The sequence below is a fragment of the Glandiceps talaboti genome, chromosome 5, assembly GCF_964340395.1.
Source record: "Glandiceps talaboti chromosome 5, keGlaTala1.1, whole genome shotgun sequence".
Lineage (NCBI taxonomy): Eukaryota > Metazoa > Hemichordata > Enteropneusta > Spengelidae > Glandiceps > Glandiceps talaboti.
Window position 1 is genome coordinate 21,339,052 of NC_135553.1, and position 16,952 is coordinate 21,356,003.

The window sequence follows — 16,952 nt, forward strand, 5'->3', positions numbered from 1 at the left end:
CTCCATACAGACATTCGGGCGCCAATGTTTTTCTAAGTATCAAACATCCGATGATGGACGCGTAAAATGTCCTTGAAATTTGCAGCGTTCGTTTGATATCTGTATGGTGACATGTGTAGTTCATTTCTCTTGGACAAAATGTAGCAAGAAACTGTACTCATTCAATCTTGTTATCTTAAAGTTTAGCATATCCAGTTTCGTATTGGTTTCTGCGTGGATGTTTCAAACCGCAAAGCTGAATGGTATTATGAAATTCGCTGTAGTAAAGGTATATGCATAGCTAATAGTTTGTTAATATAAAAGAGTAACTATGGCAATCAGAACACAACATGGATAACATGGTTAATACTAATAGAAATGGTAATATTACCTGGGGCCGAGGTGTCATCATTAGTTTCATCATACACATCCCAGGGAATGCCATAATTACCGCCATACATGGTCCAGGGAGGGCTGCTTTGAATATGACGTGGGGTCCAAGGTATTAACCCAGTATCAACCCAGGTCCAATAGTATTGGTTTATACTTGGTGCACACACTTTCTTAGGGTCATATGGGTGTGCTTCATATTCATAGAAGCAATCACCAAAAATATCACAGGTATTGTCCTGTCAAAGAATAAAACATTGACAAGAAATTGTTCGTATCAAAGGTGGGTATATTGTATGCAAGTCAGTAGCTATTAAGAAAATATGTCCACCGGGCAAAGGTTTGTTCTTCCATAACGCCCAACCTCGTACGATCGGATTTCCTACTGTGGGAAATGTCAATAACCTTCTATGCTTAAACAATTCCTAAATGAATTTTTGATGGTTCCAATCAAACATTTACATCCCTTTTCACCCAATGGCATAGAGCTGGTAAGCCTATACATACTGACAGATGCTTGAATCATCGGATATTTTTTCATCAAATAACCAAAGATATATTCACAAAATATTGGTCAAGTTATATATATATATATATATATATATATATATATATATATATATATATATATATATATATATATATATATATATATATATATATATATATATATATATATATATATATATATATATATATATATATATATATATATATATGCACCGCACATGACACCGCGCGCGCGCACACACACACACACACACACACACACACACACACACACACACACACACACACAAATATATATATATATATATATATATATATATATATATATATATTGTATGTGCGATAATTAGTATGACGGATTGGGCCTACTGAGGCAGCTATGTAAAACATGGGCGAGATGTCTCGGCCAGAAACACTTTACTGTTTATTATTATATATGTATATCAAAACTTTTTTTCTCTTAAATATTGGTCAATATTATCTGTAGGTAGTAAAATGACAAGTTGAAATCTTCAGTGAAAGCTAGGTTTTGAATCTGTCACCATGTTAAAATTGTCATAATAATTACGCATTGTATATGTTATCCTGTTGATATTATCCATGTAAGGCCCAATAAAACAATTGCGTGGTTCCGATTATGCTCAATTTTGGAATAGATGGTGAAGGCATATTTTTTATTTTACTTGTGTATTACATTATGTATTTTTTTCATGTGTGAGTGTCTAGTTCAGGTTTTCCATTGTTTTCCAAATGGTCCTGTATTATTTATGTCTTCCTATCAGATGTACAGCCATTACAGATTGGAAGAACAGTTTTATATTGTCTTTTTAAGTTGATGTAAGTTTCTGCATCCACTATTTCTCGTGAGACTTCACAATTTGTATGATTTTGTTATTTGTTTCTCGAGCAAGTAAAATAAAAAGTGTAGGGTCGGCAATAAAAAACTAGTGGGAGGGGGGGGGGATTTGTTTCCAGGTAACCGGAACCAAACATTTTTTAGGTCTAAACAGTACAGAAACAGATGCAAATTGCGATCGCCGTTGCGGGCTGTGATGGAAAAAATAGTGTACACAGAAATCAATTTGATTTGATTGATCATGTACACAGCTACTTTAAAATACTTTTACCCACAGGTGATGCGATGCTGTTCACGATTTACGATAATTCGAGTACAACATAATTTTTTTTTAAAACCCGTTCCAATTGCAAGTACAGCTTTACTCAAAGTTCTAAATCAGTTAATCCACAGGAAACTGCGAGCATGTGATTAATTATTTAGCTTGGTTTTAAAATAAAACTGATTTGTTTGTTGTTTTCTTGTTTTCCCGGCTAAAGAAATCTTCAAACATATGCTGATTCGGAATAATCAGCACACGATTTAATACTAGAATGAATGATTATTCGGTGAGATAATCTCAGAGATGATGTTGTAAACTGCCAGTGTCTTTCTCACTGTAGTAATTCTAAGGTGTGAAAGGTTGTTATTCTAGATAAGGGGATTTAGGGTATGTCTGAGCTGACCCTACTCCTTTTTTCTAAAAAATGTGACACCCCCCCCCCCCATCCCAAGTTCTAAAATCTGATCCTTCCCATCTCAAATTGACAAATTCACGGCTACATGAATCGTTGTAAACACTATACGTGATTAGTTTAGCCATGGTTGTATGTAAAGTTTTTTTTATTACTAACTAAAGTAAAAACTGTCTAAACTTGCCTGTGCCCCTTTAATGTTTTATTGTTGTAATTTATATTTGAAAGAATAACGACATAGAAGGGTGGCACTACGCTATTAATCGTCGCGCCGGAGGTCGATGCTCTCTTCCGCTGTACCAGCTTGTAGAATTTCTCCACCAAGAATCTCGCATTACAGAAATGAACATTCGTCTCGTTTCGGACGGCAAACTCACACGGCAACATAGGAAGAAGTGCGTGAAATTACAACAAAAGATATTCGTAATATGGGACGCATATAATAACGGAACGAAAACAGCAAATCAACTTCTCAAAGGATGTGCTTACTTAAACGGACCCGTCTAGTGTGAAAACAAATCGAACAATGATTTGTTTTGTTGATTTGGATTGTAGTGATGTAAAAAGTAAAAGTTGTAAAACTTCTTTCTTTTGTTCATTTGGATTGTAATGATGAAATTGTAAATAGTTAAACTGTTTTCTTTTGTTCATTCACTGTAAACTGTTTCTCAGTCAATAAAATATTCTTTTTTCCATTCACTGTAAACTGTTTCTCAGTCAATAAAATATTCTTTTTTCCATTCACTGTAAACTGTTTCTTAGTCAATAATTGTTCATTCAGTAAGTATTAGACAGACCATAATACGAATTCTTTCCAAACTGCCAAGCTACACAAGATGTCACTAGGACTTGTTTGACATGCGAAAGCAGTAAATTGTAACTACATGCAGTTACATGATATGAGCCTTAGTTTGAAGGGATGTATGTTGTTTCTCTCAGAATTGTAGACTTTGTTTGAAATAGTGCAGAAATAGAAGAATTATATCTTCTCACTGTATGGTATTACAAGTACAACCCAGTTAGGTCATAAAATGAGACAACGTAAAATATGCCCCCCCCCCCCGGACGGGTTTCGAAAATATGATCCTCCCCAATCCCCCGGCCCACCCCCTCGTAATTACTGAAGGCTCCCTAAGCCAACATGCAACGGAATTGCTGAGGCAGGGATTCAAGTCTCTTGGTGAATTATTTCTAGAGTTTATACAAATGTAGTTTAATTAGAAATATGACGGATACTACTTTATTAGATATGTTGGGTGATTATTAATTCAAAAAGTATTTATCATCGCAAGCCAAGATTTCATTTCCAGATGTGTATAAATGTATTCAAATACATACCTTGAGACGGCAGTGACCAGTAACATCACACACTCTGCATTTAGAATCATACATTGTCAGGTATAAGCCATTACTATTAAAAATGAGACCACCGTCGGTGAAATGAAATTTGATGGTCTTGAAAGTTACGTCATTCCCATATGGGCGTAGGCGCGTATACTTTGTCATGCCTAAGTCACATCGAAGTTCGCGGTATGTCACCTGTGTTGCATGTGTATAGTAAATTGGAGGTGTATTGATACGATCATACTGTAAAAACAAAAGAAAAAAACCGTTATGACAGTTCCACTATTATATCAAGACCGTTATGCAATGTAAAGATGAACAAATGTAAGCAGCAAAATGATAAATCATGAAAAGAATTCAGAATCAACGCTGATGGTAACATATTGTAAGATGAATACAAAGAAAGGCCATTGAGCTTATGTTACAATAATATTTACTATCTTTCAGTGTATTTTATTTTATGCCATGCAAATACAGTGGTGTATTTAAAAGGTGTGAAGTTACTGCAGTGTTATCAGACAGTGTTCATTTTCTATGTAAGCCTTGTTATGTACTACATTTGTATGTGACAGGTATTACGTCACCTCGATATCTTGGTAAGCGCAGAAAAGGTTTACGGTGTCAGGTATATTATTTCCAATAAAACTGACAATATTACAGTCCTGTTCTCTGATATCACAAACTCTGTGTTCCATGTAATTCTTGTACCAGATCTTTGGGCATTTGGTACGGTCTAATCTGCAATCCCGCCAATAACCTGTTTGAAAGATAGCAATTTTTACATTAAATTCCAAATTACACCGGCATGTTTTATAGAACACGTGTGCTATATTATGATTAACAATATATGTGCCAAAGTGCATGTATGCCAAATTTGAAGTTTTCATTCGTAGAGATATAGGGTAACTACTGAAAATTATAAATTATAGAAATGATTCATTAAAAACATAAATTTACATACAATTTTTTATTTATTTTTTATTTATTTATTTATTCAGGTAAACCAACGGGCATAAAGGCCATTTACAGTCACCTTTGGAAACAAATAAGGAAAAACAAGCACTAAAAAGATAAAACAAGGGGTAGCAATAACAGAAAGAAGTGACATGACAGAAAAGGCAAACACAGAAGTAAAAACAACAAAACAGGAAAAATTATTAAAAACACAATATGTAAAGACATGACGTTGTACACCTTAAGTTAAAGCTTCACTTCCTTATATAGAATAACAAACATGTTCTTAGCACAACTGAACCGATAAGGTGCAGTAGTGCTATAGGCATGATGCGCTGTCTGTCAGTCCGTGTGTGTGTGTGTGTGTGTGTGTGTGTGTGTGTGCGTGTGCGTGTGTTGTACATCGGATGAATAGATGTAAGAAAATCATCTTGCCATATCTTCATCTGAACTATCTGACATTGATTTAGTAAGGTATCATTATAAAAACATTTTATTACATCTACACATTATTCTTTTTTTAAGTTGATAGCATCCATAGACAATTAAGTTAAGACCAACAGACTTGGAACAAATTATTTGATGTAAAGATATCGTTTCTGTGATATGTTTGCATTGAAATACCAAACACATACTTGACATGGATTCGCCCTTTACGGCCTTATAATACAAGTCCCCTTAGAAGATCGTAAATGTCAGATTGAAAGCAAGATTGTACATTGTACGATTATAATTTATAGCCATAACTTGTAACTATGGTAGTTGCCTCAGTAACAAAAAGTTCTCATCAGCCATGTAGGCGTTAGACACAGAAAACATGTATGGTTATCCTATATAAATGTTGTTAATGTTGTAAATTCTGGCGTGGGGTGAGGAAAAGGGGGGAAAAGGGGTTGTTTCCCTATTCATTTCAAGTTGTAATACACAGACAGATAACAAATACAGTGACAATATAATTTATGGTCTGTCTGTACCTGTGAGAGTTAATGATAACAGGAAAACAAATATAAATCAAGTGAATTGGTTTGATTGAAGAGAGGAAAGCTATGCAATTAACATACAGCTAGCGAAACTCATGGTTATGATTATAAATGCATTTGAATCACTATGAATCTAATGTTTCCTGTATGCATGCAATTTGATGTGAATTGTAAAGTATGTATTCCTTCTTCAATTCATGGGGTTATTGTTTGTATTATCAGTTGTGAGTCTTCTCCACGTGTGTGTGTGTGTGTGTGTGTGTGTGTGTGTGTGTGTGTGTGTGTGTGTGTGTGTGTGCGCGCGCGCGCGCGCGCGCCCGCGCGTGTGTGTAGTTGGGAAATTGTTCAAAGTTAACACTTGGTGTCTAGTTGGGAAATTGTTCAAAGCAAACTCACTGAGCATGTGTAATTTCTGTCGCAAAACGCCACATTTGGTGAAACACTTCAACTCAAAACTACTGGGTAGTTTGGTCTGAAATTTGATGGGAATGTCCTTTGGCGTAGATTAGAAATTGTTCATGACAGACGTGGTATATAAATGAAGTTTTAAAATATGTAATTTTTGTAAAAAAAAAAAATTAATTCCAAAACTACTGAACAAAATTAGCTAAAATCTAATGGGGTGCATTTGGGGATGTGTAGATGAAGGTGTATTCACGACATAATGATTCAATCAGTAATATGGTCAAAAACATATATATATCTCGAAAACTACATGGAGAATTGGGCTGGCATTTGGTGGGGATGTTTCGGGAGGTGTTATCTGCAGTGTTTGTTCAAAATATTTTGATTCAACTGGCAATAGCATGTATATTGCAAAGATAACAACAGAGATTGGTAGGCAGGGTAATAACGATTGTTAATATACGCTAATATGCCAAGCTACAAGACCACGCCCTTAGCAACATTCAAGCTATGGTCTATATTGCAAAGATGACAAATGGAATGGGTAGGCACTTAAGTGAATAAAGATTCCATAAATGTATGTAAATATGCCTAGCGACAAGACCACGCCCATAGCAACAGTCATGGTATGTATTGCACAGATAGCAACAAGAATTAATAGCCAAATGGATAAACATGCAAAAAATGTATGCACATATCCCTTGCAACAAGACCACCCCCCTAATAGAATTAGAATGATGACGTATATTGCAAAGATATCAACAGTACCCAAGACAAGTATAGTACAAAGATAAAAAAAGGATTAATCGAAAAGTGGATTACCTTCTAAAAAGTGAATATGTGCCTACCCGAAAGACCACGCCCATAGCAACGGTGAAATGGTGATGTGTATTAAGAAAAGAACAAAATAAATGGATAGGCAAGTGGATAAACTTTCCATAAGTTACATAATTTACCCAGCAACGAGGATGTTGCCAATACCTAATACTCATTTGCATTAAAATAAATAGCAGATATAGTACAGTTATGGTACACCGCCATTGGCGCTATTCTTTAAATGTTCTTATTTTCAATCATTGTCAAATCGTTTTACAAAATAGAAATATGAAGTAAAGTGCATACACATGCATGCACACATGTACACACAGTGAAACACAGACAGACACACAAGCACGCACACACACACACACACACACAAACAAACAAACAAACAAACAAACATACACAAACACACATACACATATATATTTTCGCCTTCTCTACTCCAATATGGTAGTTCTTACCTGGACAACAAAACTTAACGCGGTAATCCATGCAACGTCTATCACTTTGTTCAGCATTGACACAATAGAAACCTATGGTTGGGCTCATATGGATTACTTCACCAGTCTGATCACTAGGCACTCCATCAAGTGTTTCAGCATACACAGCTGATGGATTCTCACAGATTTGTCCAGGATATTCCTTTCGTAAGTCAACCATGGTCTCGGCATCTTGAAAACCACTTGGATCGTCCCTGTCGTAGAATCTAGTCCATGTACCATTACACGCAACTGGAGCAGCTACAGAAAATAGGACACAACTTACATATTTGTATTCAGTTGTTGATCTGAATTTCTAAAATCCAATGAATTTGCCCTTGCGAAAGGCATTCAGTTGAAATCTGGCTTTAGCTATTGTGTTGGAGAATACATAAAGCAACCTTATGTAAACTGAATGCCTTCCAGTGGGGCGAGTGCAATCCGTCATAGTTTTCTTCATACACTCATTTTCGGAATGCAAAACTCTGAGCTAATGTATGTGTTATCCATTGATTTAAGTTAATTTTAGAAATGACACATTAAAAATGACGATTTGATGAAGGTTGATGATGGACACGTGTCATTTATTATAGTCAATATGTGTCCGTCCAACATCAGGAGATTTAAAGCTTGCTTAATTAAGATATTGCCTAATTACCAGAAATTATCATTACATAAATAACCCTAAAAAGTAAGAAAATACATCATTACGTTATATTGGACACTGATTATTTGTTATCACCAATGAATACAATCAATTATTGGACGTTAGAAGTTTGCATGTTTGACATATTGACTGATCATAAAAATAAGCAGATAACTCATAAAAATTAAAAACTACACAGGCTTTCTAAGACACACACACACACACACACACACACACACACACACACACACACACACATAAATACATTTTACAACTTCTCCATTCCTATATGGTACTTCATACCTTGACAACAGAACTTAACGTGGTAATCCATGCAACGTCTATCACTTTGTTCAGCATTGACACAATAGAAACCTATGGTTGGGCTCATATGGATTACTTCACCAGTTTGATCAGCAGGCACTCCATTAAGAGTTTCAGCATACACAGCTGATGGATTCTCACAGATTTGTCCAGGATATTCCTTTCGTAAGTCAACCATGGTCTCAGCATCTTGAAAACCACTGGGATCGTCCCTGTCGTAGAATCTAGTCCATGTATCATTACACTCAACTGGAGCAGCTACAGAAAATAAGACACAACATACATATTTGTACCTGGCTTTAGCTATTGTGTTTACGGAATAAAGAAAACAACAAGCTTGTTTCATTAAGGTATTTCCTAATTACCAGAAATCATTATTAGACAAAATTAATGATCCTATAAATTAGAAAAAAGGACTATCAATTTATACTGACACTGTCTCTTTGTTATCACCAATGAATGCATCCAGTTATTGGAAATTAGAAGATTGTAAGTTTGACATATTGGGTGATCATAAAAATACATAAAATAACCAAATATTTCATCACAATTAAAAACTACACAGACTTTCTAAGACATAGGTGTTTGGAATTTGAAGCTTGCATTATAAATTTGCCTTATTACCGAAACTCAGTAACTATCCAAATGACTAACTGAAATAAAGAGGTAGCTCGGTACGTTTTATAGAACACATATAATGTTATCGTCAAAATATGTACCAATTATCTGGAATTTCAAGTATGCATTCTTGATCAGATATATATGCCTAATTACTGAAAATTATGAATTATGCAATTGACTTCTTAAAACGTCAAGTTACACCAGCAGTCTTTAAAGCAAACGTGAATGTTGTTATGTTTGTACGACATTATTCGAAGTCCGCGTTCTTTAGACCAAGTCTAAATATTTGGGAATAAATACTGAAAATCGTTCATTATCCAAAGTACCCATTAAGCGATGTTTTGGATGTTTTCAAACATCTAACCAGCTCTTGAAATTACTATGAGGAAGGTGAGATTCATTAGAAGTAATGCAACAAGGTATGAGATGTCTTGTCAATTAGCAGACAGATCACATACCTATATAGAGTAACATACAGACACTGAGATACAGGCACAGACACAGAGATACACATACATGCATTCACACACACACACACACACACACACACACACACACACACACACACATACTTCTCCATTCCTATATGGTACTTCATACCTTGACAACAGAACTTAACACGGTAATCCATACAATGTCTATCACTTTGTTCAGCATTGACACAATAGAAACCTGTGGTTGGGCTTATGTGGATTACTTCACCAGTCTGATCAGCAGGCACGCCATCAAGAGTTTCAGCATACACAGCTGATGGATTCTCACAGATTTGTCCAGGATATTCCTTTCGTAAGTCAACCATGGTCTCAGCATCTTGAAAACCACTGGGATCGTCCCTGTCGTAGAATCTAGTCCATGTACCATCACACTCAGCTGGAGCAGCTACAGAAAATAAGAGACAACATACATATTAAATATGATATTTGTATTCGGATATTGATCTGAATTTCTAAAATCTAAAGTCTCTGCCCTTACGGAAGGCATTCAATTGAAATATGGGTTCATTAGCTATTATTGTGTTTGCGGAATACATAAAGCAACCTTATAAGTAAACTGAATGCCTTCCATTGGGGCGAGTGCAATCCGTCAGATTTTCTTCCTACAGCCAGGATGCAAAACCCGAGCTACTATATGTGTTATCCATTGATTTGTAAGTTAATTTCCAAAATGATACATTAAATTTGACAATATTCACAAAGGTTGATGGACACGTACAACAAAAGCTTGTCTAATCAAGATATTGCCTGAGATACTGCCTTTCAATGGATATCACCTTCGCCTTGAAACCCCCCCCCCCCCTCCCGCTTCCAACCCCACTACCACTAGCTGGACAAGAACTTCAATCAACTGATGTACTCAAAATACTCGGTTTATAAATAGCAAAGAATCTAAAATGGGACATTTATGTCAGTGACATTAGTAAAAGAGCAAGTGGACGATTATTCATGTTAAGTATACTCTGAAGAGGTTTGGTTTAAAAACCAAAGGCCTTGGAACAATTGATATTGGCTACACACTAGACCACTTTTAGAATATGCAGTTACAGCTTGGCATGCTGGACTTACTTTACAACAGTACAACTTACTTGAACGTATACAGAAAAGAGCATGCAGGCCAACAACTACATTTCATACCAACAAGCTCTATAGTCATGTACAATCCAACAAAGGCGTGATATTATATTTTTGAAATTTGCTAAATTCTTAAATAAATCTAAAGACTTTCACAACTGGTTTCCAAATCAAAGAGAAAAGGAAAATGATCGAGATTTGCGTAATTCACATATGTTGTCAGTCACAATGGTGCGCACTCAAAAGGTACGCTACAAATGCAATCCCATACATGATCAAATAAATAAATAAATAAATAAATAAATAAATAAATAAATAAATAAATAAATAAATACAATCATGACAAGAAATCATCACTACACAGTGATCCTATAAATTAAGAAAATACATCATCATTGGACACTGATTCTTTGTTATCACAAATGAATGTATCCAATAATTGGAAATTAGAAGTTTGTATGTTTGACATATTGGCTAATCATAAAAAGTTATAAAATAGGCAAATAACACATCAAATTAAAAACTACACAGGCTTTCTAAGACACACAGAGACAAACATTTTACAACTTCTCCATTCCTATATAATTTATGGTACTTCATACCTTGACAGCAGAACTTCACGCGGTAATCCATGCAACGTCTATCACTTTGTTCAGCATTGACACAATAGAAACCTATGGTTGGGCTTATATGGATTACTTCACCGGTCTGATCAGCAGGCACTCCATTAAGAGTTTCAGCATACACAGCAGATGGATTCTCACAGATTTGTCCAGGATATTCCTTTCGTAAGTCAACCATGGTCTCGGCATCTTGGAAACCACTGGGATTGTCCCTGTCGTAGAATATAGTCCATGTACCATCACACTTAGCTGGAGCAGCTACAGAAAATAAGACATATCATATATATTTGTACCTGGCTTTAGGTATTGTGTTTACGGATAATAAAGAAGACAACCTTATGTAAACTGAATGCCCTACGTTGGGGCGAGAGTAATCCTTTAGATTTTTCTTCATACCCTCATTTTCGGAATACAAAACTCTGAGTTATTATATTTGTTCTCCCTTGATTTGTGAGTTAATTACCGAAATGACACATTAAAATTGACAATTCAATGAAGGTTGATGGACACGTGTCATTTATTATAGTCAATATATGTCCCACTCTATTTGAGATTTAAGCTTGTTTCATTAAGGTATTTCCTAATTACCAGAAATCATTTCACACAGTGAAACACAGACAGACACACAAGCACGCACGCACGCACACGCACACGCACACACACACACACACACACAAACAAACAAACATACACAAACACCCCCCCCCCCCCACACACACACACACATTTTTTTCGCCTTCTCTACTCCAATATCGTACTTCATACCTGGACAACAGAACTTCACGTGGTAATCCATGCAACGTCTATCACTTTGTTCAGCATTGACACAATAGAAACCTATGGTTGGGCTCATATGGATTACTTCACCAGTCTGATCAGCAGGCACTCCATTAAGAGTTTCAGCATACACAGCTGATGGATTCTCACAGATTTGTCCAGGATATTCCTTTCGTAAGTCAACCATGGTCTCGGCATCTTGAAAACCACTGGGATTGTCCCTGTCGTAGAATCTAGTCCATGTACCATTACACTCAACTGGAGCAGCTACAGAAAATAGGACACAACATACATATTTGTATTCGGTTGTTGATCTGAATTTCTAAAATCCAATGAATTTGCCCTTACAGAAAGCATTTAGCTATTGTGTTTGCAGAATACATAAAGCAACCTTATGTAAACTGAATGCCTTTTGTTGGGGAGAGTGCAATTTTGTAGATTTTTCTTACTACGCTCATTTTTGGAATGCACAACTCAGAGGTAGTACATGTGTTATCCCTTGATTTGTGAGTTAATTACGACACCGACATGAGACATTAAAATTGACAAATTCACGAGGGTTGGTTTTTCATGCATAATTATCCACCATTTGCATTAGAGAACGACTTCAGACTGTACATGTCTGCCGCTGCCTCCTTTCTGCTCCGACCACTTTTCTGTAGTGGTCTGAGCCTTTAATCTGTGCATGCTACACAAAATGTGTAGCATTTCCTGTTTTCGTTTTCTATGCATAAAACGATCCACATTCCGTGTTATACAACGACATGATGTCTTCAGAAACCCAAAGACGGCAACGAACACCGGATAACTAATATGAGAACACGATGCCAAGTACACAACGCATCTCTAGATCCGTTTGCAACGGCACACTGTGTGATCAATGGCTACAGTTAGCGGTCATTTTGTTGGGCCAACAGTTTTGGACTTTGTTCCTGTTACTAAGCACTTAATTTTATTACCTCTACTCTCTATATAAATAGCGCAAGACCTTTTCGTTGGATATGGACACAAGTTTCGAAAGGCAATAGATGACCTAAATATCATTTGTCGAGGCACTATACATATTGATAGTTTTTTTTACTAGCATTCGAATTTACAACTGCCAACAGACCGTGGACGAACGTAACCTGTTACAAACAGGGAAATATGAAATGGATTAATATCACTTGGCTCAGTATATTGGAACACCAGGGATTAATTATATTGCACACCATATGGTTTGATAAGAACAGTTTTATGGCCTCTTTATGTGTACATGAAATGCCAGGGCAAGGGGTAATATGGTTGTGAACCTAAACTATTATGTGAAGTGACTGTTTTGATGTCGGTAGTTGTAGTAAAGCTAAGGAAGAATAAATATACATATTGTATATCACTATTAGAAATCGAACCTGCTAACTTAAATGATTATAAATAGATTTCCCAAGACAAGAATTTATCTTCTTACCTTTAGTTAGTTGATAACAGGTACATAGCAGGAATAAGACACATAAAGAGGTGAGCTTCAAAGTGGTCATGTTGACTACAAAACGTTAGCAGCATGAAATGGCACTTGAAGTCTTTGTCACGTGATTGTTTATAAGGTAGGAATGCACGCATGACATGCTGTAGAGTGATTGAACGTCAACACTCATTGTAATACTGTCAACTCTTATACCAGGGATTATACGTCACCTATAAACAATCTCGCATTCTGATTGGTTGAAAACCCTACAGATAGGGAGGTATATTTCTTCACCAACAGCCGTATTTGTGCTTGTTCTATCACGTGAGCACTGCAATTTCCCTTATAAACAAACCTAAGACAACCATTATCAAGCTAGAACCAGCATCTAGAATGCCTAATTAATCGTCAACCGTAATGCTGTAACGTATATATTGTAACAAGTTTTTGAACTGTAAGTTTTGTGTCACATGGAAATCGTCAAAATTTTAACTACACAAGTCATAAGGGACCGGCCAGTTTCTTCGGCCTGGGGGTGGGGGATTTGTAAGGGGGGTCACCCTGTTTTTGAAATTGGCAGAAGGGGGTCATGCTGTTTTCAAAATTGTGGGGGGTCATTGTGTTTTGAATTGTGATGGAAGAAAAAAATCCCTCTTCTACAATGGCATATAGCCTTGTCTGAAATCAATCAATGCTACCAAATAAATGTTGACAACATCACAATCTTCTCACACAAATGCTCCTTTGAAATTCTTATTTAATAAGGTCTCATAAAACACCCTTTTTCCAGATATTCTAAGTGAAAATATAAATGAGCAAAACCCAAAGTAAATGTGCGGGTGTTCATTGCAGATGTTAACATCTTTAGAATCACCAGGTGTGTCTATGTTGTAGAATATAGTCCATGTACCCCCACACTCAGCTGGAGTAGCTATAGAAAATAAGACACTTCATACATCTGTGTATTCGGTTGTTTATTTGAATTGTTTAAAGACAGAACTGCCCTATATAAAGAGGATTATGGCTAATCTATGCAAATACGGGAAATTCAAACTGCTGTACAGAGCACTAGCTCTTAGGTCTTGTTTTCAGCATTTTTTATGTGCCCCGAGAAACATACAGGGCATGTATCATGTACAAATTGTTTGTGAATGTCGTAGGATGGTAACTTGATACACAAATTAGTTGAAAATCAGTCTGTTTGTTTCATAGAATGAAAAAACCTTTCCAAATGAGACAAATTCCCCTGCAAACAGCTGCTTAGATTGTGTGTCATTCAGGATTATTCAAATATGCGGCATTTGTATGTGAACAACCCAAATAGGGAATGTTTATATTTTGGTGATTACTTGCCAGTGAGTCATCACAAGTTCTCCACCTCCAAACATACAGTCAGTCAGTCATATGCAAAATAGGGTCCCAGGCGCCGGCAGTTCTCTGTTTAAGCTATTGTCTTTGCAGATTGCCTTCCGTTAGGGCAAATACAATCCTGAGCTACTATATGCGTGATCCCTTGCTTGGTAAATTAATTACGGGGTAATGGTACATTTCAATCGACAAGTTCATGAACAAGTTGTGTACGAAATGTAACATTTGGAGCACAAAAGTGGACAATATAAAGATATGTGTAGTAATGACATGTAATACAACCCTTCTTCAGATTAGGAAGTTGGATAGCGGCACTGATAAGAGTATTTGACATTTCAGTCAAATCACTTAAATTGATCAATTGCTGCATGTGTACACTGCTCAGCTTAAAAGAATTGACGTGTGTTTTCCATATCTATTGGCAAACTAATGGTTGTCAAGATAAGGTTTTGTCTACGCCTCAAATAATCGCAGCATATATGCAATTCTAATCAGGCTTGTTACAGTTATATCTAGTTTGTTGTTATCATTAACGAAATCGAAATACAGAGCAGACACTGTGAAAGGGATGTTTGTGTGTTATCCTTATTGTGTCTACAGAGCAGACACTGTGAAAGTGGTGTTTGTGTGTTCACCTTATTGTGTCTACAGAGCAGACACTGTGAAAGAGGTGTTTGTGTGTTATCCTTATTGTGTCTACAGAGCAGACACTGTGAAAGGGGTGTTTGTGTGTTTACCTTATTGTGTCTCTGAACATTCAACCTTGTGATCACCGTCTCTGATCTTGATACATCGATAAAAAAGCATTTTGCAGGATAATAACAAATCCCCAATGACAAGGTTGAAAATAGGTCATTTAAAAGATGTTTGTGACATTGCCCAGCCTCCAAGTATGGCATGTGGCACACAGTGCGCGATCAATGGCGCCAGATAGCGGTCATTTTGTATTGGGCCGACAGTTTTGAACTTTGTTTCTGTTACTGAGCACTTAATTTTATGACATCTACTGTATATATAAATGCAAAAATGGCTTAAATATCATTTGTCGAGGCACTCTACATATGATACTAGTAATTCAGCATTACAACTGCCGACATCAGACCGTGGACGAATGGAACCTGTTATAAACAGGGAAAATAAACAATTGGATTGGATTAATAACACTTGGTTCAGTACATTGACAGCAGAGACTTGTATTACACACCATAGTTTGATAGGAACAGTTTTATGGCCTCGTTATGTGTGTACATGAAATGCCAGGGGAACTGGACGTTTGTTTATGAACGCGAAATATAAAGTGGCCGTTCCTTTCAATTGATGGAAATTTAATACAAGTCTCTGTACTTTAAACATACTGTTCGAAATTGTATTATTAATGTATTTCAGTTGTTTACTTTCCCTGTTTGTGACAGGTTCGGTTCGTCCACGGTCTGATGTTCGTAGTTGTAGTAAAGCAAGGGAAGAATAATATACATACCTTTAGTTCGTTGATAAGCGGTACATAGCAGGAATAAGACACATAAAGAGGTGGGCTTCAAAGTAGTCATGTTGACTACAAAATGGTTGCAATATGAAATGTCTAGAAGAAGTCTTTGTCACGTGATTGTTTATATCGTTGGAATGTACGCATGACATGTTGTTGAGTGCATGACGTTTGAACGTCAGCACTCATTGTAATACTGTCAACGATTATACTGGGAAATATATCTGATGACTTGTACGCTTTTGCTTACCAATCACGTTTTATTTATGAACAGATGCTAACAGAAAAGTTTCATATGTTTACGAATAATAATTCTTGATACATTGTCAAATGTTGACACAGAAGTAGTCATTTGTATACGAATAAAAAATGCATGATAGCAATTGGAAACAGTGGTATATTCAAATTAAAATTCATGATTCTATGTTGAATTGGCAATTCAATGTGTTGGTAAACAGTCGTATGATGACGTGAATGTAACACTATAATCAGATCTATGTGGCTGTAATACAACTATACGATACACGTGCCAAGTTCAACAAAACTATGGAATAAATAAACTGGTCGTTCTACGTCACGTGTCATTGTCACTGTTCTGCTGTGTTCGAAATATGAGTCAAAACGTTCAAAATTGCCATTACTTTCCCCGATGTTTCTTTGATATTACTGGCACTGGTATAGTTATGTTATTCTCCAATATTTTTT